Source organism: Odocoileus virginianus, chromosome 34 (genome assembly GCF_023699985.2).
Source record: "Odocoileus virginianus isolate 20LAN1187 ecotype Illinois chromosome 34, Ovbor_1.2, whole genome shotgun sequence".
NCBI classification, from domain to species: domain Eukaryota; kingdom Metazoa; phylum Chordata; class Mammalia; order Artiodactyla; family Cervidae; genus Odocoileus; species Odocoileus virginianus.
Genome location: NC_069707.1, coordinates 13,675,066 through 13,701,005, shown reverse-complemented (window position 1 = coordinate 13,701,005; position 25,940 = coordinate 13,675,066). Strand labels below are relative to the sequence as shown.

General features: G+C 39.7%; 1 pseudogene; it reads left to right on the top strand.

The window, feature by feature from the left end:
- The first annotated feature begins 13,914 nt into the window (after positions 1 to 13,914).
- LOC139032988 (large ribosomal subunit protein uL30 pseudogene) lies at positions 13,915 to 14,692 on the top strand (annotated as a pseudogene).
- Positions 14,693 to 25,940: the final 11,248 nt, after the last annotated feature.

Below are 25,940 nucleotides of genomic sequence, written 5' to 3'. Positions count from 1 at the left end.
GAGTGGACTCACAGGGAACAAACAAGTGGTTGCTAGAGGAAGGGGAGGTAGGAGGATGAGTGAAAATAGGTGAAGGAGATTAAGAGGTACAGACTTCCAGCTACAAAATCAATGAGTCACAAGGATGAGATGTACAGCATGAGGCATATAGTCAATTTTAGTGTAATATCTTTGTGGGGGGATATAGGGTAACTAAACATATCGAGGTGATCATTTTGAAATGCATAGAAATATCGAATCATTATGCTGTGTACCTGGAACTAACCTAGTGCTGTAGATCAATTTTATTTCAATTTTTTAAACATATGTATGACTTCCCTCCTGGTTCAGTGGCTAGGAATCAGCCTGCCAATGCAGGGGACATGGGTTCGATCCCTGTTCCGAGAAGAGTCCACGTGCCGCAGGGCAAGTAAGTCCATGCAGCACACGACTGAGTCCCCACGCCCTAGAGCCTGTGCTCTGCAACCAGAGAAGCCGCCACAATGAGAAGCCGAACCCCGCGACTAGAGAGCCGCCCCTGCTCGCCGCAACTAGAGAAAGTGTACACGTAGCCAAAGGCACCCAGTGCAGCCAAGAGTAAAAATCAACCTAAGTTAAAAGTAAGTGAATAAATATGTGAACACTGGGAAGCAATGAATCAAAAGGCCAATTATGGTTATATGTGGGGAGTAGGGATTATGGGTGATTGCTATTTTTTTTCCACTCTATTTTGTATGTGTTTTTAGTTATCAAAGGGCTTCCCAGGTGGCGCTATTGATAAAGAACATGCGTGTCAATGCAGGACGTAAGAGACACGGGTTTGATCCCTGGGTCAGGAAGATCTCCTGGAGGAAGACATGGCAACCCACTCCAGTATTCTTGCCTGGAGAATCCCATGGACAGTGGAGCCTGCTGGGCTACAGTCCATAGGGTCACAAAGTGTTGATGTGAAGCAACTTAGCATGCAGTTATCAGAAATGAAAATATATTGCTTGAAAAATTAAGAAAATGACAAATGTCATAAAAGACACTTTTTTTCCTTTTTTTTCCATTTATTTCTATTAGCTGGAGGCTAATTACTTTACAACATTGTAGTGGTTTTTGCCATACATTGACATGAATCAGCCATGGATTTACATGTGTTCCCCATCCCGATCCCCCCCTCCCACCTCCCTCCCCATCCCATTCCTCTGGGTCTTCCCAGTGCACCATCCCTGATCACTTGTCTCATGCATCCAACCTGGGTTGGTGATCTGCTTCACCCTTGATAGTATACTTGTTTCAATGCTGTTCTCTCTGAACATCCCACCCTCACCTTCTCACGTAGAGTCTAAAAGTCTGTTGTGTACATCTGTAAAAGACACTTTTTGAAAAAAGCAAGACATTTTAGTACCATCTGCCAGATAATTATTAAAATAAATATACAAATAATATTTCAAATATGAATAGCATCCAGTTAGAAGGGGTATCCCTAGGTATATATACATAGCCCATATTAGTCATATGTGGTAGCTTCTGACTATTGATCCTATCATTTTTTTTCATTGTCCACCACCCCTTCTATGTTTAACCCTCTTAAAATTATTTCAATTTCTTATTTTCCTTGCATTTATCCTTAACTACCTTTCCTCTCACTTTCTCCTACTCACTTGGCTAAACCACGCACCTCTGCCTGTTTAGTACCAGCACTCAGAATGCTGAGTATGGCTGAAGAAAAATCCAATCATACTAACTGTCCTTTGCATTTATGACCACGGAACCACATACCCCTGAATACTCTGCTTCTCTGATCAATGCATTCTCCTACTTGACTATACAAATTTCATACATTTTCCATTTCCACAAACTTCCAACAGTCTTTCCCACATCTAAGTTTTCAACTGTCAACCTTTCTTTTTATTTCTCTTGAACATCTTAAGCAATCCAGAGAATTTCCATAAGCTTCCACTGACATCTGCACTCTTTCCATCAGTGACGTATATAATATTCAAACTTGTCTGCTATTGTTACACAAGAGTTCTTCAAGCTCCTAGATAATGCAGTTCCTCCACTTACATACTCAATCCATCCTTCTTGCCAACAATACTTTTCCTCTCTTCCAAGAATTGTTTATTTTTTTCTTTTTACCTGTTCTTTCTCATCAGTATGGAAACCTGCTGCTATTTATCTCATGCTAAAAAAAGCAAAAATAAAAAGCCTCTCTTGATTATCATCTGAACTCTGAATACTACCTATTTCCTTATTTTCAAGGGTTGGCTGTACTCACTGTTGGCCATTTCTCTCCTCCCACTTGCTGTGAGTTACCTACCTTATCAGGTTTACCAGTCACTTCTTTTCTATGTAAGATTTAAATATTCATCACTCTACCTTGAACTTTCTACCCTTCTTTCCACTTTATTTTTTTCTTCCAGCACTTAACATCAACATTGTGTGTATATTCCCTTACTTATCCAGTTTTTCTGTCTAACTGCTACAAAGGCAGATATTTTCTCTGTTAACTCTTATACTCCCAGCTTTTAAAACAGATGAATAAAAGGTAGCTCAATAAGTATTTGCTGAATAAATAAATGAATAATATATCAATCTCACTATACATGGTAACATTCTACAAGTCATCAATTACACTGTTACAATATTAACAATTTACATTTGGAAAATTGTTACCCAAACCTCCAGGGTATCTAGGTCCTCACTGGGCCATCAGCACAGGTCAACCCCATTTTCAAATGTTGATTTTCTTACTTTTCATCTCTTCATTCTATCTTCTCTTTTCTTTTTTGGAGTAGAACAAAAAGTGCTACTCCAAAGCACTTCAGTCACTGTACTCTATTTTGGATATATAGTTTTATGCCTGCCATCACTCCTGATGAGTCGACATCTCTGAAATCCCATGATAAATTCACTTCAATTTTGTGCTTTTTTCATATTTCCCTTGGGTGTGCGTCAAAGTCTAGGCATGTTGGAGTCTTTTCTTTGTTCTTTGTCTTATATTGTGATGGTTTAGTTGCTAAGTCATGTCTGACTCTTGTGATCCCATGGACTGTAGCCCGCCAGGCCCCTCTGTCCATGGGATTTTCCAGGCAAGAATACAGGAGTGGGTTGCCATTTCCTTCTCCAGGGGGTCTTCCTGACCCAGGAATTGAACCCGGATCTCCTACACTGCAGGCAGATTCTTTACCGACTGAGTTATGAGGGAAGTCCCCCCACATGTCTTATATTAAGATCATCTATTTTTGTCCTTATTCCTTTCTTTTTCAAAAAAGTATTAACGTTTTCTGGATACTTTAAAAAATAATTTCATAGGCTGCCCCATTCTTCCTCACTTTTGATAGTGACTTTCCTAAGCACTGTTTTGAATGGAGCTTTTGTTTACAAGATAACTGTGCCAGTAATGACATCAGGGTGTAGATGGGTTTGCAATGGGGGAAGATCATGTGGATTGAAGAACTTCTTAATTGGATTCCTACAAAGAGTGTTCCAGAATGGCTGAATGAGCTCACTGGTACACACAGTTTTATTGGCTTCTTGGAAATACTTCAAGGAGCCTTAGAGAAAGGAACAGAGAGAATTACTTGTGAATTTCTTCTTCCTGGTTTATTTCACAATCCACGCCAATTTCCAATTGAAAAGTTTGTGAGAAATCATCGAAATCAAGTCTCCATGTGATCATGCTTCACATTATGATGCAAGCAGCAGAAAACCCAACTGAAATGGACAAAACCCATAAAGAAGATTTATTAGCTCATGAAAGTCTGAAAAATAGGTTTCAGGATTCACCCAAAGTTTCCACCAAGGATTTGGTTTCTTTTCCTCTCTGTTCTGCTGCCCACGTGTTGGCTTCACCCTAAGGCTGATTCCCCTGAGGGTTGTAGACTAACTCTAATGAAATATTGGACTACACACGTCTTGGTTCACCCACTGGAAAATAACACACTTATGTCTAAACGTTTGAGGCGAAGTTTCTAAAACCCACCATAAATGGGCCAGCTTAGGTTATATGCCTCACAGTCTCATCCCAACCAACTTCTGTGGCCAAGAAGAATAAAATGTTCTCATTTCGCCAACCAGGACCCATACTGGGTATTAAACGTGACAAAATAGTTTTCCCAAAGTCAGTGGTCTACATGAACGAACTGTAGATATCTGTATTTGTCAGAGTCCCACAAGGATCAGAAGTCACACATTAGATTAGGATAATTTATAGGTGAGATGTATTGGTTTTTGTTTTCAATTCAAAAGACTAGGTAATGAAGTTGTGCAGTAGAACCGTAAAACCCAGCCTAGAAACTTGGAGAGAGCATCCACAGAGTCAGTACTGACCCTGAGGCCAAAGGAAGAGGGGAGGGAACCTGGAAGGAGGATCGTGTGGAAGACGGCGTGTTGAAAGGAGCAGTGAGCTGTTAGGAACACACGCAACTTCAGAGGAGGTTGAGAGGGAGCGAGGGGGACTAAGGCTCCAATATTCTTGTCTTTTCCTGTTTCTACTGGGGCTTCCCGTTGTCCAAACCAGACCAGCCCTGAGGGCGCAGAGGCCCTGTTGATGTGGCTCATGCTGGTCAGCCCTCTGGGGCAGGGCACGTGTGGAAAGGGGCAGAGAACAGAGCTGGGAGGGCAAATGGCTTATACTCTGCACAGTATTGGAGTCAAAATTTGGGAACTTTGAGGACGGAGGGAGGGAATAATAAATCCTGGGGAGACAACCAGCCAATGTTCCCTACAGATCAAAAGTATCTTACTGACTAGTCTAACTATGGACTCCTAAGATATTCAGGGAAGCACCTGTATTCTCCCAAAGAGACAAACTTCTTTAAAATACTTACAGTAGCACATTATATGTCTAGGAGTATTCTCTTACCCCAATTGAGGTGTTGACCAACTACTTTTCCTAATTAATTGCATTTATTGTCATCATGGGCTTTCCTTGTGGCTCAGCTGGTTAAGAATCTGCCCGCAATGAGGGAGACTGGGTTCGATCCCTGGGTTGGGAAGATCCCCTGGAGAAGAGAAAGGCTACCCAATCCAGTATTCTGGCCTGGAGAATTCCATGGACTATATAATTCATGGGGTCACAAAGAGTAGGACACAACTGAGCGACATTCCCCCCCACTGTCATCATAGTATCAACAACTACAGAAAGAATATTAGCCAATTGATGAGACATATTGCATGACTTCTAGGAAAGTTTCTTAGACAAAGATATTTGGCGCATGAAAGATTATCCTGTGGATGAGAGAGACCTCCTATTACCTATCTTTTGTGAACATAAAAAAAGAGGAAATGAATTTACTTTTAGCATGAAATATTTAGATTAAACAGAGGAAGAACTTTTGACAGTAGAATCTGTTAAATCCCAAAGTTTTTGCCCCTGAATTTTTTTTGAGCACAGTTTTGTGATTCCTTTGCCTATGGTCTAAGATAAACCTGGCAAAAAACAGGGCCTACAAATGGATATAAATTTAATTTTCCTTTCCAGGCAGAGCTGCAAGGTGTCCCAGGGTGACTATTATTGTGACAGTTGTTATATTTCCATCTCTGTCTAGATTGGCTATGAGAAATTCAGATGGCCAAGGCATTGCAATGCATAGCAGGGCCCTCAGATTTCTTTCTAGGCTTCATGTGGCACAACAGGGACAAAAGCAGAGAATGAGAGGCAAGATCAGAAAAGGCAGGACTCAAAACGTAGAAAGATAAGCAGAGTTAGGGCCCAGATCATTCATTCATTCAATATTTACTAAGTTCCTACTCTGTACAGGCCAGGCAATGTTCCTTGTGCTGATTAGAGCAGTGAACAAAACAGAAAGCATTTTTTCTTTCATACAGTTATCTTCTAGGTGGGAGAGGAGACAAAAAAAATATGCACACAAATATATGCAGTGTTGGATAATGTTAGACATGATGGAGAAAAATATGAAATAGAAAAGATAAAAATAGTACTCAATAAATGGCTGAAATTTTAGTTAGGCCGGTCAGGAAAGAGAGCTCTAAAAGTGTAACTTGTAAGAAAAGTCCTGAAGGAAGCGAATCAAAAAGTGACTGCATACCTGGGAAAAGCATGCCAAGGAGAGCAGAGAGCAAGTGCAAAGGCCCTGGGGTTAAAACTTGCTGTCTGTTCCAGGGATAGGTAGGAAGCTGGAGTTTTCGGAGTGCAGGGAATGATAGGGAGAGCCCTAGGAGGGGAGGCCAGAGAAACAGTGAGCAGTGGTGGAGGATTGAGCCTCCATTGAGTGGAGGATTCTTTAGTCCTGCTTAGTCATTTCAGGGATTTTGCTGTCACTCTGAGCAATGTGGAAATTCACTGGAGAGTTCTGAGCATAAGAATGAAAGTGAAAGTGTTAGTCACTCAGTCATGTCTGACTTTTTGTGACCCCATGGACTGTAGCCCCCCAGCCTCTTCGGTCCATGGAATTCTCCCTGCACTGCAGACATATTCTTTACCGTCTGAGCCACCAGAATCTAACAATAGCACGATATAACTTGTATTTTAGGAAAACTCTGGCTACTGTGTTATCAAAGGCAAAAGCAGAAAAACCAACCAGGAGGCCATTGAAGAAGAAGAGGTGAGAGATGGTTGTCGCCTGCACCAGCATGGTGATAGTGTGAGTGGTGAGCGGTGATTCGATGCTGCATGTATTTTGAAGGGAAAGATTTTGAAATTTGTTCACAGACCAGCTGGAGCTCATGAGAGAAAAGTCATTAGGACATTAAAAAGCAGCAGAGTGTGGGACCTCCTGGTGGTGCGGTGGATGAGAATCTGCCTGCCAGCGAAGGCGACGTGGGTCCCATCCCTGGCCCAGGAAGCGGCCACATGTGGTGGAAGAAATAAGCCCTTGCCCCACAACTACTGAGCCCGAACTCTATAGGGTCTGTGAGCTGCAACTACCAAGCCTGTGAGCTGCAATTACAGAAGCCCACGTGCCTAGAGGCCATGCTCCACAATGCAGAGTAGCCCCTGCTATAAAGAGTAGCTCCCAGCCCCGCTTACCGCAGCTAGAAAAGCCCTGCATAGAGCAACAAAGACCCAGCATGGCCAAAAATAAATAACTTTTTTTTTAAAGACCAGCAGAGTGTTTCCAAAGTTTCCAAAGGATTCTGTAAAAATCATGAATTCTCACTGGTCTGAAGTGGAAAGCGGGCCATTCTCCTGGAACAATAAACAAGCAAAACTCTGGGCCAATCGGGATAGATGGAATAGCAAGTTTCTTAATCCAGGATGAGATCAAGAGTGAATTAAGGTGAGACAGGAATGGCTGGGGAAAAGCAATTGGCAGATCTGCACCAGGTGACCAACACAGGCTTAGGCAGAGAGGCTTCAGAGATGCCTAGAAATGGGAGGCGTGATCATTTTGGTTTCAATAGACTTTGAGTTGGAGAAAGAAATGGCAACTCACTCCAGTATCCTTGCTTGGAAAATTCCATGGACAGAGGAGCCTGGTGGGCTACAGTTCACGGGGTCGCAAAGAGTCAGACACGATTGAGCAACTAAGCAACATCAACAGGACTCTGAGTATTGGGCAGTAACTTGATCATCATAAAACAAGGACGCAATTCATTGGTTCTGAAAGATATCTAGTTCCAGAGAATCAAACACATCACTAGGACAACCCAGGCTGGAGCTGGAGCAACATTATAACCAATGTGATGCTTAGATACTGAGTTCTTGTACTAATGCTCTCTGTATTGTCTCTGCTAAGCCAGGGCTGATGTTGGGATAAATCCAGCTGGAGAGTAAAGTAGATTTCATGACTGGAAGCCAAGCAAGTTAAAAACCAGAGGCTTACTGCTCTCGAAGACTCAAGTGTTAGCAGGACTGGAAGGTCAGAGATAAACTACAGAAGGATTTTTGTCCTTGTGCTGCGTTGGCTGATGTTCCCGTGACTTTCTGGTGGTGCACGCAGTCTAGTCATTAGGTTTATCATGGAAGTGGCTCCCTGGGACTTTTCTGGGTAGGGTTCCTCCTACCCCCAACTGTTACTGAGGTTGGAGAAAAGTACATTTGCGCATAGAGAAGCACAGACTTTGAAAGCTGTGGCAGTAAAAAATTATTTGACTTGTGAATAAATGGTGAGGAATGATATTTCACTGAAACGAGGGGATGGTGAAAGGTAAATCCAGGAAGAATGCCTTTGAAAACCAAGGTGAGAAATCCCTATGGGGTGCCATTAACGCTTTGGGAGGAAGGGAGTAACAGTATGAGTGCTGCAGGTAAAAACCCATTATCAACTATCAGTGTGAAGGTGGGTTAGTCTGCTGAGTCTCCATAACAAAACACCAAGACTGCAGGGCTTAAACAGCAGAAGCACATTTCTAAGATGAATGTGCCCGCAGGGTTGGCTTCTGCTGAAACCTCTTTCTTTGGTTTGCAGACAGTTGTCTTCTTGCTGTGTCCTCACATGCACACTTGTCCTTGGTGGCCCCTCCACTTCTTGTAAGGACCTCATTTAACCTTCATTGCTTCTTTAAAGGTCATATCTCCAAATATAGTCCCATCGTTTAGGGCTTCAATATATGAATTTGGGGGAGATACAATTCAGTCCATAATAGAGGATTATGAAAACAGAGGCAAGAACATGTGTTACATGCTTCGTTGTGTCTGACTCTTTGCGACCCCATGGACTGTAGCCTGCCAAGCTCCTCTGTCCATGGAATTCTCCAGGCAAGAATATAGGAGTGGGTTGCCACTTCCTTTTCCAGAGGGAAGAATAGCATTGTAAGTTTCCTGCTGTTTGTTCAGTCTTCAAGTAGTGTCCAACTCTTCATGATCCCATGAACTGCAGCATGTCAGACTTCTCTGTCCCTCACCATCTCCCAAAGTTTGCCCAAGTTCATGTCCAGTGCATCAGTGATGCCATCCAACCATCTCATCCTCTGTCATTTCTTCTTCTGCCTTCAATCTTTCCCAACATCAGGGTTTTTTTCCAGTGAGTCAGCTGTTTGCATCAGTGGCCAAAATATTGATGCTTCAGCATCAGTCCTTCCAATGAGTATTCAAGATTGATTTCCTTTAAGATTGACTAGTTTGACTTCCTTGCTGGCCAAGGGACTCTCAAGAGTCTTCTCCAGCACTGCAGTTCTAAAGTGGGGAGGAAATTGGGATCTGAACCAAAGTAATCATAGTGGAAAGGAAAAGATGGATAGGAAAGTCATTTCATAGATAAAGGCTACAATGACTAAGCAATTGATTGGCTATAGAGACCAAGAGAGGGGAATCAATGATAAATCACAAGTGTTGAGGCTCTGTGACAAGGAGAATGATAATGTCCTTAAGCAAAAAAACAGCCTCTTCATATTAAAACGTGTATTTTCCTCTTTCACTTTGTTCTTCTGTTATTGCTCTAGAAACCACCTCTACCCCATTATCTTTCTCTGCTTTCCATCTCCTCCAATTGACTATAGCAGCAGAAATTCTGACATTCTCTATGAGGTTAATCTTCCTCGACAATGTCAGGAAACAAATCCTTCGTGTCACTTCTACCTGTCTCTTTTCTGCCCCTCTTCTTAGATTTGCAGGCATTGCAGTTGTTTCTTTTGATTGCTTTGTTTGTTTACAAGTTCATCTCATTTTCTTGGTTAATCTTCTCCCCTTCCATCTCTGCTGTCATTTCTCATTAGCTTTCAGTTACTGCCCTCAAGAATCATTCTGTCCAAGCTATTGCTTATAAAGTGATTGTAGTGTCCATGTAAAGAAATCATTTTAAAGGAGAGAAACAAAATACAAATAAAGAAGTATTCCATTACAAAGTATAAATTGTATTTTTGGGACTAAATTTTCCAAACTGATACTGACTAAAACATGAATTGGTTAGTACAAAGTCTGAAATGAGGGAACTCAGATAGGATATTATAAGAATAAAAGCTTAGAAAAATTTGTGAAAAATTGTTAGAAAAGAGATTACAATGGAAATTATTTTCTTTGAAAGTATTTTTCTACATTTTTGAGATGTATATAATAGCAAAGCTTTCCAAATATTATTATATCTGAATAATCTTAGGATCTTACTAAAAGTATGGGATTTTATTGGACCAACAGCCTTCTACATTTTTATTTTCTAGATCTAAGATAAGGTATGAAAATTAGTATTTTACATAAACTTAGCAAATCTGGACACATAGCCAGGTTCAGAGACAGTTTGAGAGAATAACTATCCTCCAGTGTCATGCATTGGAGAAGGAAATGGCAACCCACTCCAGCGTTCTTGCCTGGAGAATCCCAGGGACGGGGGAGCCTGGTGGGCTGCCGTCTATGGGGTCGCACAGAGTCGGACACGACTGAAGCAACTCAGCAGCAGCAGTAGCAGCGGTGTCTGACATAAGACCTGAATACTGGTTCAGGTACAGCAATGTTGGTTTTGATATGACAAGTTTAGAAACTACTGTAATTTCTTCTTACAAAAAATGACTGATAATTCTGTTGACTTTGCTATTTGAAGTCCACAAAATGGAACAATCTACAGGCAACTCTAGGAAAGAAGCATCATGATAATACAGTGAAAAATGAGATCCCTGCCCCAAATGGAAACAAGGCAACAAAAACTAAAAAGCTGCTGCATCTGGGTAAAAATACCTTCTCATTATATTTAGAAAACACTGATCACATAGACAGATGAAACTACTTCTTAGCTTATATACTGTTTGTCAGGTGCTGAAGATTAAAAAAAAGATAAGCTTCAACTTCATTTCTAAGGCAGTCTAATCACTTCTACCTCTATTATATGGGAATTTATAATTAGAAATTCATGTTGATAATGAGGGCTTCCCTGGTAGCTCAGCTGGTGAAGAATCCACCTGCAGTGCAGGAGACCGGGGTTTGATTCCTGGGTTGGGAAGATCCTCTGGAGAAGGCATAGGCTACCCACTCCTGTATTCTTGGACTTCCCTGGTTCCTCAGCTGGTAAAGAATCTGCCTACAATGCGGGAGACCTGGGTTCAGTCCCTGGGTTGGGAAGATGCCCTGGAGAAGGGAAAGCCTACCCACTCCAGTATTCTGGCCTGGAGAATTCCATGGACTGTATAGTCCATGAGGTCGCGAAGAGTCAGACACGATTGAGCGACTTTCACTTTCACTTAACAGGCTTCCATGGTGGCTCAGTTGGTAAACAATCTGCCTGCAATGCAGGAGACCCAGGTTTGATCCCTGGCTTGGGAAGATCCCCTGGAGAAAGGAAAGGCTATCCACTCCAGTATTCTTGCCTGGAGAATCCCATGGACAGAGGAGCCTGGCAAGCTACAGTCCTTGGGATTGCAAAGGGTAGGACATGACTGTGAGACTAATTTTCACTTTCATTGCTAATAAATCTTACAGGTAATTTTAACTTTCTTAATTGCACAAAAATATATGCCAACCTACTAACACTTAGCAAATTAAAAACTAAATGTGTAAATGAATATTGTGTTATTAAAAGAAAATTTGCAGTGTCAAGCATCTATAAAGAGTAATCTAAATAATTACTCTTATACTGCACATGATTCAGCCAGGATATTTGATTCCATTGAAGGTAACCTCCCAAATCACCCTACAATCTGAAAGCACACATCTCCTCCCTTGTTATTTAAAGCAAAACAAAAAGAAACTCAAATCCTCTGAAGTGTTACTTCCTTTTATTTTTCGCTCCCCAGAACCATCAAGTTGAAACACTTACAGCTATGCTTAATTTGTATTTATCTCCATATCTTTAAACAATGTGTTTATAATTCTGATTCTTGATTTTGACATACTAGGCATTATCTTCATGGAAGACTTCATTATATGCTGGGACACCTCTGCTATCCACATAGAACTGGAGAAACTCACCATGTGGAGATGACACCCCCTCAGAGGTGCTGTGAGCACAGAAACAAGTGTTTTCTTTGGGGGAGGCTCAGAGAATGGCATCTCCAGCCCCAGTTACAGGGGATGTAAAAACCTCAGCCTGCACTCAGAAGAGGAGAGACATAGGCACAGAAGAGAAGCCATGTGAAGATGGAGGCGGAGACTGGAGGGATGTGGCCACAAGCCTAGGCCACAAGCTGGGAGCCCCCAGAAGCTGGAAGAGGCAGGAAGGAGTCTCCCCTGGACCTCTTGAGCGAGCAAGACACTGGCCTTGATCTCAGACTTCTGTTCTCCAGAACTACTGCTAGCGGTCAGCCACTCAGTCGTGTCCGACTCTGCAACCCATGGATGGGAGCCCTCCAGGCTCCTCTGTCCATGGGATTTTCCAGGCAAGAATACTGGAGGGGGTTGCTATTTCCTACTCCAGGGGATCCTCTCAACTGGGGTAGGATGAACATCTGTTGTTTAAGCCCCCAGTTTGAGGTATTTTGTTATAGCTGCCCCAGGCCACTTACCCACTGATAACACTCTCACATTCATCCCCATGTCCTATCTCCCCATGTGTGTAAATCATCTCTCCAGCAACAGGAAACGAGATTCCCATCACCCTCGTTAAATTCATTCATTAGCTTAGCAAAATAACCAAGGAGACTCACTATTGCACAACCTGCCCCATGGTGGGCTGGGCTAGAAGCAGCAGCATCTCTCTCTGGAAGAGATGTTTTGACATGCCGCCTGTCACTAGGCTTCTAGACACTTTACCAGTGAGGCAGGTTCTTGAACATCAAGAACATTTATCTGCCTTCTCTGTGTAATTAGTACCTATTACTGGGGAATTTAGATTGCTTACTGCTTCTTGCTCACCAAGGCAGATTAGAATAATGTTAGGAGAGTAATAGGTCTTCCTGATATTCCTGAAATGTTGAAATGATTGATGCTTCCCTGGACTGTATTATGATAGCAGGACAAAGGATGTAATCCATTAAAAGTATACTTTGGGGGACTTCTCTGGTAGTGGCTAAAACTCCACACTCCCAAGACAGGGGCCCAGGTTTGATCCCTGGTCAGGGAACTAGATCCTACATGTGGCAACTAAGAGTTCACAAGCTGTAACCAAAGATCCTATATGTGGAAAATAAATAATAGTAATAAAAAGTATACTTTGGCCTCTGGCATATAAATGCAAATTGCTTTCAATTTCCCTTGAAAACAAGAATGATTGCCAGGTCAGTAACTTCATGGTAAGTACCAAGGGCTTTTTTATCAGCTCCGGCAGAGATACCACATCTGGAAATGCAGCTGTAATTGGTTTCACTGTTTGACTAAAGTTGCTGTAATCTACTGTTATTCTCTGTAACCCATCTGGCTTTTGCTCATATGTTAAAAGAGAATATGGATATCACTAGCCTTTCATCTCTCAAGTCTCTGATGGAGGCACTTGCCTCGACAATTCCTCAGGTATGTGACATTGCATATTGTTCACTCTTTTGGAGGAAGGTGGGGGTAAGGGGAAGCAATTCAATTCTAGGGGTTCCCAGTCTGCCTTTTCTTTTAGAATGAAGCTTTCTCCATGCATCAGGGAGCTAAGAGATCTATCTGGTATTAATCGTATCTGTTTCCACTGGACATTTTAGAGCTAGGAAAATAACTATGAGATAATATTTGTAGGTTTAAATATATCATTAGGAAATGTCTTGAACATACACAGGAGGGAGAATTACCATATATCCGTCCAAGTCTAGAAGACAGACATGGACAAGACTGTCACAGACTCCACGAGTCCTGACAATGGACTAGGTGTTTGGCAATCACCGAAAATTGGGACAGAATCTGATTGCTTCCAGAAGGTCTGGCTATTCCCCTGTCTCCAGTAATCCTGCTAAACAGCCTTGAGTCTCTGAAGCAATCTGAGGCAGAGTCACAGTTTTCATCTGTGGCCAATTTATAAGACCCTTTCTCAAAGGAACTCATTTACCTCCTCAGTCTAAACTCTCAGTTTGCAAAGTGGTTTGGGTGTGAAAATGAATTAAGAGGCTGTGAATATACACACTGGCCATTTGAATTCTGTTTCTGCCAAATACACCTAAATTTTTCTTCTATAGAAACTTGTTCTCCTCTTTCCCGCTGGAACCATGGAGGGTGCAGAAGAGAAGAAAAAGAAGGTTCCTGCTGTGCCAGAAACCCTTAAGAAAAAGCGAAAGAATTTCGCTGAGCTTAAGATCAAGCGCCTGAGAAAGAAGTTTGCCCAAAAGATGCTTCGAAAGGCAAGGAGGAAGCTTATTTATGAAAAAGCTAAGCATTACCACAAGGAATACAGGCAGATGTACAGAACTGAAATTCAAATGGCTAGGATGGCACGAATAGCTGGCAACTTCTATGTACCCACGAAACCCAAATTGGCATTTGTCATCAGGATCAGAGGTATCAACGGTGTGAGCCCACAGGTTGGAAAGGTGCTGCAGCTCCTTCGCCTCCGGCAGATCTTCAATGGTACCTCTGTGAAGCTCAACAAGGCATCAGTTAACATGCTGAGAATTGTGGAGCCATACACTGCATGGGGGTACCCAAATCTGAAGTCTGTAAATGAATTGATTTACGAGCGTGGTTATGGCAAAATCAACAAAAAGCGAATTGCCCTGGCAGACAATGCATTGATTGCTCGATCTCTTGGGAAGTACGGAATCATCTGCATGGAGGATCTGATTCATGAGATCTATACCATTGGAAAACGTTTTAAAGAAGCAAACAACTTCCTGTGGCCCTTTAAATTGTCTTCTCCATGAGGTGGAATGAAGAAAAAGACCACCCATTTTGTAGAAGGTGGAGATGCTGGCAACAGAGAAGACCAGATCAACAGGCTTATTAGAAGGATGAACTAAGGTATCTACCAGGATTATTTTTGTAATCCGGCCCCGTTAATAAACAATTGAAACAAATTGGAAAAAAAAAAAAAAAGAAAAACTTGTTCTTTCTGTATGTCATTTTCCCAAAGAATTTTGAAATTGGTTGTCTTATAGACTCTGAGGTCATAAAAGAGAAATCTGATAAAACCTGACTCAGTTTGAGTCCATCCATCACCCTTCAGTCTTCCAGAGATGTGTTGGAGTCTCTCTTATACTAAAGATACTGTCTTCTATTATCTGTCTCATTTTGTGGTTGTTCCTTTTTCATGCTTTATTTTTTAATTTCATTGGAGTGTCAAATGGATGAGAGGCAAATAAGTGTGCTACTTGCTGTCTTGAACCAGATGCTTCTTTTCATGTTATATTAACAAGATTCTATGTGCGGTTTAATACATTTTGTCATGAAAAATTTTCAAATATAAAAGCAGAGAGAACTCCCAGTATACTCATCACCTAATTTTAACAATCTTCAAGATTTTGCTTTATCCAAACTTTTAGCATGTTTAAAAATACTTTGATAAAGTATTTTAAAGCAAATCTTAGGTATTGCATTGTTTCATCCTTACATACTTTAGTGTGCATCTCTTAAAATTAAAAAAAAAAAATTTATTTATTTACTTGACTGCAGCGTGTCTTAGTTGTGGCATGTGGGCTGTTTGTTCCTCCATGTGGGATCATTAGTTGTGGCACGAGGGATCTAGTTTTCCAAACAGGGATCCAATCTGGGCCGCTTGCGCTGATTTCCTTTTCTCTTTTTTAGACTCAGGCTTCAAACATGGTCTACGCGATGTCGTTAATTACTGAATTTCTTGAGTAGATTTCTATCTGGAGCAATTGCCCTGCTCCTCCCTCTTGGTTTCCCCTGCCATGATTTCTTACTGAAACTAGGTCAATTGTCTTGCATAATGCCTGACATTCCGGATTTATCTCTTTACTTCTTTGTAGTTTTGTAGTTCATGCAAATGGAAATTGGGTCCAAAGTTTTGATTAAGTTCAGGAACACTTTCAGGTTACAAATTTTTCATCAGTGCTGTTGTGTGCTTGACATCACCTCAATTATGGAGACACATGATGTCTGGCTGTCCTTTTTGTGAAATTAAAAGTGACTGGTGCGAGTTTCAGGAAGACAGCTGGCACTGAGAATAATAAAACAGAAAAGTTGGAAACACCAGAAACTGTAAGGCCGTCCTATCACCTCTGGCAACCTGCCTCTGCTACATCTTATTTGATGGAAAATTACACTCGTGTATTTAAGCTTTGATAATTCTCTGCTTTTACCAATAAAACCTAATTCTAATAACCTGGGGGGGGGGGGGAATGATTGGTGGGCTCAGATGACAAAACCTGATACTTTTACAGTAATATTTCATTTTAATCTCTCTTTTGATGGGTTTACCCATTATTGAGTTTTATTATTTCACTAAGCATTGCAAAATGGTGCTTTAAAATGACAAAACGTGATCATTTCTTTTACATTTCATAGCTGGGATTCTTTTTTTTCTTTTTTTTTTTTTCCATTTATTTTTATTAGTTGGAGGCTAATTACTTTACAATATTGCAGTGGGTTTTGTCATACATTGACATGACTCAGCCATGAATTTACATGTATTCCCCATCCCAGTCCCCCCTCCCACCTCCCTCTCGACCCGATCCCTTTGGCTCTTCCCAGTGCACCAGGCCCGAGCACTTGTCTCATGCATCCAACCTGGGCTGGTGATCTGTTTCACCCTTGATAATATACATGTTTCGATGCTGTTCTCTTGAAACATCCCACCCTCGCCTTCTCCCACAGAGTCCAAAAGTCTGTTCTATACATCTGTGTCTCTTTTTCTGTTTTGCATATAGGGTTGTCGTTACCATCTTTCTAAAGTCCATATATATGTGTTAGTATACTGTAATGGTCTTTATCTTTCTGGCTTACTTCACTCTGTATAATGGGCTCCAGTTTCATCCATCTCATTAGAACTGATTCAAATGAATTCTTTTTAATGGCTGAGTAATATTCCATGGTGTATATGTACCACAGCTTCCTCATCCATTCGTCTGCTGATGGGCATCTAGGTTGCTTCCATGTCCTGGCTATTATAAACAGTGCTGCGATGAACATTGGGGTGCACATGTCTCTTTCAGATCTGGTTTCCTCGGTGTGTATGCCCAGAAGTGGGATTGCTGGGTCATATGGCAGTTCTATTTCCAGCTTTTTAAGAAATCTCCACACTGTTTTCCATAGAGTCTGTACTAGTTTGCATTCCCACTAACAGTGTAAGAGGGTTTCCTTTTCTCCACACCCTCTCCAGCATTTATTGCTTGTAGACTTTTGGATAGCAGCCATCCTGACTGGCGTGTAACGGTACCTCATTGTGGTTTTGATTTGCATTTCTCTGATAATGAGTGATGTTGAGCATCTTTTCATGTGTTTTTTTGTCATCTGTATGTCTTCCTTGGAGAAATGTCTGTTTAGTTCTTTGGCCCATTTTTTGATTGGATCATTTATTTTTCTGGAGTTGAGCTGGAGGAGTTGCTTGTATATTTTTGAGATTAATCCTTTGTCTGTTGCTTCGTTTGCTATTATTTTCTCCCAATCTGAGGGCTGTCTTTTCACCTTGCTTGTAGTTTCCTTTGTTGTGCAAAAGCTTTTAAGTTTCATTAGGTCCCATTTGTTTATTTTTGCTTTTGTTTCTAAAATTCTGGGATGTGGGTCATAGAGGATCCTGCTGTGATTTATGTCAGAGAGTGTTTTGCCTATGTTCTCCTCTAGGAGTTTGATAGTTTCTGGTCTTACATTTAGATCTTTAATCCATTTTGAGTTTATTTTTGTGTATGGTGTTAAAAAGTGTTCTAGTTTCATTCTTTTACAGGTGGTTGACCAGTTTTCCCAGCACCACTTGTTAAAGAGGTTGTCTTTTTTCCATTGTATATCCTTGCCTCCTTTGTCGAAGATAAGGTGACCATAGGTTCGTGGATTTATCTCTGGGCTTTCTATTCTGTTCCATTGATTATCAACCTGCCTGACTTCAGACTATACTACAAAGCCACAGTCATCAAGACAGTATGGTACTGGCACAAAGACAGAAACATAGCTGGGATTCTTGTGTAAGAAAGCCTTTGCTTCCTCAATTGGAGTTACCCAGACATATAGTTCATTCAGGAAACACAAAACAAATACTTAGTTATTGTCTCTGAGTTTCCAGTTTTCAGAGAAAAAGCTTCATGCTCTTATTAACTCCCTTGGTTGTTATTAACTTGTTTCTGTAAAAACTATTTTTCTCTCAATTTCTGTAATAGTTATGAAGGTTTTTTCCTCTGAAAGAATCATTGTTTGAGAGAGTCTTCAAAGTGCCACATGGGCGGGTACTTTGATATATTATGTGTTGTTTATTTCTGGTTTTATTGCTTATTTTTTTTAACACTTTGTCCAAATATGATAAACATCACATATTTAAACTGTTCATTTTTATCACTTTTGACAAATGCCTATGTAAATACATTTTTTATAATCAAGCTAAAAAATAGTTTAATTATTCCCTACAAACTCCTTGTGTCCCCTGGTAATCCATCTTTCCCTCCCCAGGCAACCACTGTTTTACTTTCAGTTATTACAGATTTGTTTGCATCTTGCAGAATTTTGTAGAAATAGAATCATGTGATATGCATCCTTTAGTACCTGGCTTCTTTTACAAAGCACACAAAGCAGGTGATTCTACAGTTCATTCATGTTGTTGCTTTTATCAATAATTTATTCCTTTATATTGCTAATTACCATGCCTATTATATGAATTTGTTGCTTCCCTGGTGGCTAAGACATTAAAGAATCTGCCCACAATGCAGGAGACCTGGGTTCGATCCCTGTGTTGGGAAGATCCCCTGGATCCCCACTCCAGTGTTCTTGCCTGCAGAATCTTATCCGGGTCATTAAGATCTTTTTTGTATAGTATTTCTGTGTATTCTTGCCACCTCTTCTTAATCTCTTCTGCTTGTTTTCTTGAAGAGATCTCTAGTCTTTTCCATTCAACAGCTTTCTTCTAATTCTTGACATTCTTCCCTGAAGAAGGCCTTCTTATCTCTCTCTGCTATTCTCTGGAATTCTGCATTCAGTTGGTTATATCTTTCCCTTTTTCCCTTGCTTTTTGCTTTACTTTTGGGTAAATACCTAAGAATAGGAAAATTTTTTCATCATAAGTTTTTGTAGGTATATATGTCATATTGGTAGTACTTAATCAGATCGTGGATAGATTTCACAATAGAATTTCACATGGCTGACTTTCCTAATTAATGACCTTATCAATATGAATATATGAATTTATTAAGCTAACAAAGTAAAATATACCTGAAAGAGAATTACTTGTTTTTAGTTTTTCTTTTCTTTTGACTGAGCCACTTGACTTGCAGGATCTTAATTTCCTTTACGGGATCTTAGTTCCCCAACTAAGGATCGAACCTGGGCCACCAGCAGTGGAAGCCCAAAGTCCTGACCACTGAGCCACCAAGGAATTCCCATAGAATTACCTACTTTTAGACACAGACTGCTTTTAAGTTTCAAAGGGCTGGGATTGTGATTGTTTTGTTCATCACTGCATCTTCAATACCTAGCACTATTTATGATACAATCTGGGTATTCAGTATGTGTACAATAATTATAGGTTTTATTATTGTCTTTAGGTTTTTTAGAATCAAATGGAAATTGATTCCTGAGTCTGAAGCCTCTGGGCTATTTCACAATTTTCTAAGCTCCTCACCTTATTTCCTTTTTTATCCAATATATTTCTATTACTTCTGGCTGTTAAGCCCCAGTATGCTGTGAAAGAGGTGACTTGCTTCCTCTTCCAAAATCCTGTTTAATTTCAAGCACTTAATGTTATTCCCATGGTATAATACACAGACAATGCCCGAGATCTTTCCCTCGTGGTGAAATTTTATCTTTTTGATTTGTTTATTATCTATTTAAAAGATAGTGACCATAGTGACCTGTGACAATTCTGTTCTCCATTACTGTGTTATTCTTCATGCATGTTCCTCTTGCCATTGGAACTTGTGTCTTTTCTGTGTTGCCTCTTTCTGATGAAGGATCTCAGAGAATGCACATTTTGGTTGTCAAAGCTAAACTACTCACTGTATCTATTACATAGTGAATCTGGAGGGATTAAATATCAATTAGTTTACCGAATGCATTTTATTTTTTACAAAACAGCAACACATCAGTTTAGAGTGACTTGTTGAAGGCTGAAAGGACACCAGGAGAAGATATTCTTCACCAATTTTGCCACCTCCCTTTTTCTCTTGAATCTTTTAGATATATTTGCCTCTCTAGCACAAGAAAAATAATTTTATAGAAGAGCTGTTTCCTCCCAGTCATGTAGTGAGAGATGATTTTTCCTTCCTTATATGATTATGTCATTATGCTTCACACTCCTTTCTGGTACATTTCCAAGAGGAAATATTTTTCCCTTTTCTACCCTGTATCTCTGTATCCTTTCTCTTTTACCCTCTCTCCTTTTTCCATTTCATACCAGTTCATATTTTCATTATCCTCTTCCTGACTCACTGATTCTTTTGTGCTTATATATTTTCCTGTCCTAGCTTGGTCATTTCCCTCCTATCCTGTGATTACCATGATCCTAAACATTTTTGGTATGAAGCTTCTGATATGAACTGAGGCCTTTTAAGACACTTTTTCTAGCAAACAAAATCTCACACTTTATTCAAAGGTATGATTTTTGTGTATAACTATTAACAACTTTGCTCTGTTCCCAATTCTTAATTGAAAACAATGATAACTATCATAATTAAGTCCCTAAGCCTTCCTCGGTTATCAATGCAAAGAAATGGAAGAAAACAATAGAATGGCAAAGACTAGAGATCTCTTCAAGAAAATTGGAGATACCAAGGAAACATTTAATGAACAGATGGGCACAATAAAGGGCAGAAATGGTATGGACCTAGCAGAAGCAGAAAATATTAAGAAGAGGTGGCAAGAATACACAGAAGAAAAAAAAAAAGAATACACAGAAGAGCTATACAAAAAAGATCTTCATGACCCAGATAATCATGATGGTGTGGTCACTCACCTAGAGCCAGACATCCTGGAATGTGAAGTCAAGTGGGCCTTAGGAAGCATCACTACGAACAAAGCTAGTGGAGGTGATGGAATTCCAGTTGAGCTATTTCACATCCTAAAAGATGATGCTGAAAGTGCTGAACTCAATATGCCAGCAAATTTGGAAAACTCAGCAGTGGCCACAGGACTGGAAAAGGTCAATTTTCATTCCAATCCTTAAGAAAAGCAATGTCAAAGAATGTTCAAATGACCACACAATTGCACTCATCTCACGTGCTAGTAAAGCGATGCTCAAAATTCTCCAAGCCAGGCTTCAGCAATATGTGAACTGTGAACTTCTAGATGTTCAAGCTGGTTTTAGAAAAGGCAGAGGAACCAGAGATCAAATTGCCAGCATACACTGGATTGTCAAAAAAGCAAGAGAGTTCCAGAAGAACATCTATTTCTGCTTTATTGACTATGCCAAACCTTTGACTGTGTGGATCACAACAAACTGGAAAATTCTGAAAGAGATGAGAATACTAGACCACCTGACCTGCCTCCTAAGAAATCTGTAAGCAGATCATGAAGCAACAGTTAGAAATGGACATGGAACAACAGACTGGTTCCAAATAGGGAAAGGAGTACATCAAGACTGTATATTGTCACCCTGCTTATTTAACTTCTATGCAGAGTACATCATGAGAAACGCTGGGCTGGAAGAAGCTCAAACTTGAATCAAGATTGCCAGGAGAAATATCAATAACCTCAGATATGCAGATGACACCGCCCTTATGGTAGAATGTGAAGAAGAACTAAAGAGCCTCTTGACGAAAGTGAAAGAAGAGAGTGAAAAGTTGGCTTAAAACTCAACATTCAAAAAGCTAAGATCATGGCATCTGGTCCCATCACTTCATGGCAAATAGATGGGAAAACAGTGGAAACAGTGGAAACAGTGAGAGACTATTTTCTCGGGCTTCAAAATCACTGCAGATGGTGACTGCAGCCATGAAATTAAAAGATGCTTGCTTCTTGGAAGAAAATTTATGACCAACCTAGACAACCTATTAAAAAGCAGAAAAAAAAGACATTAAAAAAATAAAAATAAAAAGCAGAGACATTACTTTGCCAACAAAGGTCCGTCTAATTAAAGCTATGGTTTTCCAGTGGTCATGTATGGATGTGAGATTTGGACTATAAAGAAAGCTGAGCGCCAAAGAATTGATGCTTTTGAACTGTGGTGTTGGAGAAGACTCTTGAGAGTCCCTTGGACTGCAAGGAGATCCAACCAGTCCATCCTAGAGGAGATCAGTCCTGATGTTGCAGAAACCAGCACTCTGGAAACCAAGCACGCACTGGGAGAGGTGGAGAGCTCAGGTTCAGTACGCCGGCGGGCCCTGAGGAGTTAACACTCCAAGCTCTGAGCCCTGAACAAAGGGATTACAGGGTTTTATAGGCAGACTGTAGTGGGCAACACTAGATGTTAACAGGCTGGTTTAAACTAAGGGTCTTTGCGTGCTCAGGAACAGCAGTCAAGATCGCGGGAGAGATGCCTGGCCTTTACACAGACAGGCATGATTAAGCAAGTTTGCAGGGGCAGTTGATTACAAAGAGCAGGACAAGGGTGAGTGAGATAAACTCCAGTTCCTAGTATTGCAAGTCCCCACTTTCTGAGACTACGTCACCTACATGATCTAGACTTTGCAAGGGGCAAGCTGAATTACAGAGACAGAAGGAGGAAGTTATATAAAATTTTAACTTTTCCTCTTCACTGAATATTCATTGAAAGAACTGATGCTGATGCTGAAACTCCAATGCTTTGACCACCTGATGCGAAGAACTGACTCAGTAGAAAAGACCCTAATGCTGGGAAAGATTGAAGGCAGGAGGAGAAGGGTACGACAGAGGATGAGATGGCTGGATGGCATCACTGACTCAATGGACTTGAATTTGAGTCAACTCTGGGAATTGGTGATGGATGGGGAGGCCTGGCAACTCACTACATGGAGTTGCAAAGAGTTGGACACGACTGAGCGAATGAACTGAACTGATGTGTCAGGTACTGTTTAATCTCTTTCCATACATTATTTCTAATATTTACAAACTTTTTATTCAGTAAGGTTATGTTGTGCACATAAAGGAAGAAATTTGCAAACACTAACAATAATATATGCAAGATTACTCAGCAGAGGTAATATTAGAACTCAAAATTATCTGACACCAAATTTTGTGTTCTTCTCATGAGATTATATAATCTTTTAAAACTAGGTTTTGTAGGAACCAAAATGGTAGAAGCATACTTCTATCTCATCACTTCTTTATAAAACTTGAATAACCTCAAAGACATTTAAAAATAGTACAAATTTCATGGAAACTTTCCCTTGAACTGTAGTACAGTCCAATAAAGCTTTCTGTGATGATGGACATCTATATATATGGTGTCTGATATGGCAGCTCCTAGCCACACACAGCTTGAGCACGTGAAATGTGGCTAGTATGCTGGTGCAACTGACAAGGGATTAATCTCCAAAATTCACAAACAGTTTGTGCACAGCTCAGTATTAAAAAAACACCAGTCAGAATGGCCACCATCAAGAAGTCTAGAAACAATTAATGCTGGAGAGTTTGTCGAGAAAAGGGAACCTTCCTAACACTGTTGGTGGAAATGCAAACTGGTGTGGCCACTACGGAGAACAGTATGGAAGTTCTTTTAAAAATTAAAAATAAAGCTATCCTATGATCCAGTAATGTCTGGGCAGACATCCAGAGAAAAACAGTTCAAAAGGATACATGCACCTCATTGTTAATTACAGAGCTGTTTACAATAGCCAAGACACGGAAGCAACCTAAACGTCCATTGACAGATAACTGGATAAAAAAGATGTGGTGCATATATACCAGCCGCTGGTATACATCAGCCACTGAAAAGAATGAAATAATGCCATTTCCAGCAACATGGATGGACTTGGAGATTATCATACTAAGTAAGTATGAGATAAATGAAGTAAGATAGAGAAAGACACATATCATATGCTTATATGTGAAATAAAAAAAAAAGAATACAAATGAACTTACTTACAAAACAGAAACAGACTAACAGACTAAGTCATGGACTTAGATAACGAACTTACAGTTAATGGGGGGATGGGTGACTGGAGGGTAGATAGACTAGGAGTTTGGGGTTAGCATACACACACAGCTATATTGAAAAGAAATAACCAACAAAGACCTATTGTATAACCCAAGGAACTCTGCTCAATGTTCTGTACTAACCTAAATGGGGAAGTAATTTGAAAAACAATGGACACACATATGTGTATAACTGAATCACTTTGCTATATATCTGAAACTCATGCAACATTGTTAATCAATTATAATCCAATATGAAAATAAAAATTAAACAAAGAAATGTGGCTTGTATGACTGAAAAACTGAATTTACAGTTTAATCTTAAATCATTTACGTTTAGTTTTAAATAGCCAAGTGTGACGACCGTGTTAGGTAGAGTAGCTATAGGATGTATAAGCTCTCCTACAACTGTTTCCTCTTGTAGTAGCCTTGCAGCATTGCTTGCCCACTTTGAGATCTTCCTGTTCCTTTGAGCCACTTTGAAATCACCGTGAGAAGAGCAAAATAAATTATTAGCCTTCGATTATAATCATGGTCATGGGTATTAGTGGAAATTATGTTTAAATTTTAATTTCTAAGGACAATATTATTTCATCACAATACATCTTTGCTCTTGCTTAGCTTCTTTACAATGAATGTTAAAAATTTAACACTTTGTCTTTAATTGAGGCTTAATTAGCTTCAATGTGTAATGGAAAGGTTTTCTTTAACACCGCTAACTCATGGCAGGTTTTTTTCCTCTTTTTTTTTACCCCATGGCATCATCTCTTGCTCTCTTTATGCTTTGTACTCATGCATTTAGTATTTAAAACTCAAAAAGACTGAGGTTATGTACTCTACACTGTGGATATCATCTCTATGCCATGCAATTTATGTATCAAAACATTAAAAAAAAAACCCTCAAAATGAATTGGGGGTAAGATGGTATTTACAAACATTTTTTGAAAGATGCTGTTCACAAAATATATCTGCTTGGGGACTTCCCTGATGCATATATCTCTGTGTGTGTGTGTATATATATATATATATATATATATATATATATATGCAGATATATATATATCTGCCTAACTACACAAAATGAAATGCTTGCAGTACATAAAAACAAAATTGCATAAAGATGCAATATGGACCCATATAACATGTACCCATCTTGTTTTTACAATAGTATTCATTGTTTGATTCTTTTGTATTATAAAATAAATCATTATCTCACCCAAAGTAATCCTCTAAAGGCTCCTTTAATAATGAACTCCCATGTTTTATTAAAAAGAGATTATATAATTAATATTTGGGGAGTATATCCATTGCCTATATATAATACATCTGAAATTATTTTGATAAAGGCCAATTTAGGATATAGTAATGAGCAAACCAGAGTTATTTCAAGGAAAAGTTTATACTTGGGAGGGTATAACATAATCTCAGTTACAAAATGAAAGTATTTGGGCATTGAGAACTTTGAATGTATAGGCATTTGTTGTCCACTAATGTAAGCTGTGCATAATAAAAAAAAAAAGTCACTTTCAGGGACATACAATTCTACTGATTACACACAGATTTTTCAAGGACACTTCTCCACTGTCTCCTCCCCTGTAATTCTTCCCTTTAGGGTGTGAACCAAGTAAGAGGAAATGAGCCTTTAGTAAAATTAAAAACAACTACTCCTGTTCCAGGTCACTTTTTGTTTTCAAAAATTTCATGACCAATAAAAGATAGGGGGAAAAGGTGCTGGAAGCAAATGTCAGAGGAAAAATAATAGGTATTTAGAGTATTATATTTCTGTTAATTTAACAGCACCATTTCAAAGCTTAGACACATTTTATTTATAACCTAAAAGTACATTTTGTAGAGAACACTGTTGAGATTATTTTATGTCTGGACAATTCATTCAAGCTGGTTAGCCATAAGCTTCTATGTGTGATGAATTCCCTTGAAACAAGTAAATGTGAATGAGGTGTTTTACCCACGTGTAGAATAACACAAACTATCTTTCTCCTTTTTTGTGTAAGTATATATCTTCAAGTAAAATTTATTTTAAATTATATTCAAAGTTATAAAATCATGCTACTGTCACATGTGAGAAACA